Source organism: Tetrao urogallus, assembly GCF_951394365.1.
Source record: "Tetrao urogallus genome assembly, chromosome: 5".
NCBI classification, from domain to species: Eukaryota; Metazoa; Chordata; class Aves; order Galliformes; family Phasianidae; genus Tetrao; species Tetrao urogallus.
This window is the reverse complement of record NC_136818.1, coordinates 58,649,071-58,650,619: the sequence shown is the minus strand read 5'-3', so window position 1 is coordinate 58,650,619 and position 1,549 is coordinate 58,649,071.

Sequence of the window (1,549 nt, the reverse complement as noted above, 5' to 3'; positions counted from 1 at the left end):
GAGGGGGTAAGGTTACTGCTAGTCAGCGATGGGGCTGCAGTGCAGGAGCTGACATTTCATCTATTTGCATCCCAGCTGCCTCTTGCAGTTACAGTCAGCCATGCTGCCACAAGCTGGAAAGATCCAGGCCCCACAGCCTCTACCAATGCAGTTTAAATTCCACTAAAAATAGGAGTAATAAGAGAAACTGGCGACATTTAAGCAGAAGTCTGGGCTGAGTCTGAGCGAGGTTAGAAGAGAACAAACAAAAGATTATCTGTCCTTTGAAACATCCACCTTCTTGCCAATTCAAATATTGACCAGCTGCAGAACAGCAAAATCACTGCTTGCAGTAGGAGGGAAATGGCTGAGCTTTCCTCAGAGATAACCCTTACAGAAAAGTGGTGTGTGGAGGCTTCCAACAAAGGCTGTGGTCTCCAAGAGAGACAAAAGATGTTGTGTGTACTGAGGTGGCTATCTCAAGGATCAAATCTAGGTGTAAACTCCGTGTAAAATCTGGATGGAGATAGCAGACCTCACCACAGACTGCTAAGTGATGTTTAGAAGCGTCCTTGTACCAGCACCCTGCCCCCAGTATCTTGTGCTGGGAGGGGGAGAAATGAGTCAGGGAACTCATCTGCCTGCAGAGGAACCCTCTGCATTTGGTGTACAGTTCAGCTGTGTTGAACTTGCTCTGGCTGCTACTTTGTTCCTCAGATATTTCCAGAAAGCAAAGCAGAGCGATCTCCTGCAGGTTCTTCCTGTTGGTAACTCTGCTATTCAGAGAAAATCAAGCACTATATGGTTTGTGTCTTCCTTCTTACTCAGTTTCTAACCCTGATATGACAACACCACTGAATTGCTGAAGTGGCTGCCTATCTTCCATCACCAGCACATGGAATACACCATATAGCAGTGGGACTTAAAGTGTGCTGCTCTTTTCCAGCACTAGCACAAGCTGTGGTATGCTATGGTTTGACAATTCTTTTAATTTAGTGTGATAAGCAGTGTTTTGGTTTGCTTTTTTAACAACTTTTTGATTTGTCCAGGGTTTTGGGGTTATTTTTTGTTTGTTTGTTTTTGTACTTTGGGACAGAAAAGCTTCAAAATAAGTTTTTCTGAGATGTCATATGGATGTAGTGGAAATAATATAGTGGAAATAATAAAATGTAGTGTTGAGTCACAGCTTGAAACTGATTGAGCACCTGGTGGGTAGGCAGAGCCAACCCAGGGAAGCTCAGGTGAATGCAATGAAGCTGAGTGACTGGAAGGGATAGAGCCAGGATCCACCCCTTCCCAGACCTCATTTAAGGGTTGGCAGTGAAGGTAAGGCTCTATCTCTGGAGGTGGCTATGTGCCTGAGGCCTTCTGAAGGTAAGATGTTTCTTTTGTTTCTGTGCCTGCTTACTTGTTGCATCTTGCTGCTTTGCTGTCTCTGCTGCTGTGTTACAATGCTAATATTCCAATACTAGAAAGACCTAACAAGTTCTGTTCTGAGAATAAATTACTATTAAAAGCTAGTCCCTCCCTCAGTCCTAATTAAATCTTCTGTCTTGCACTGAATGGAGTA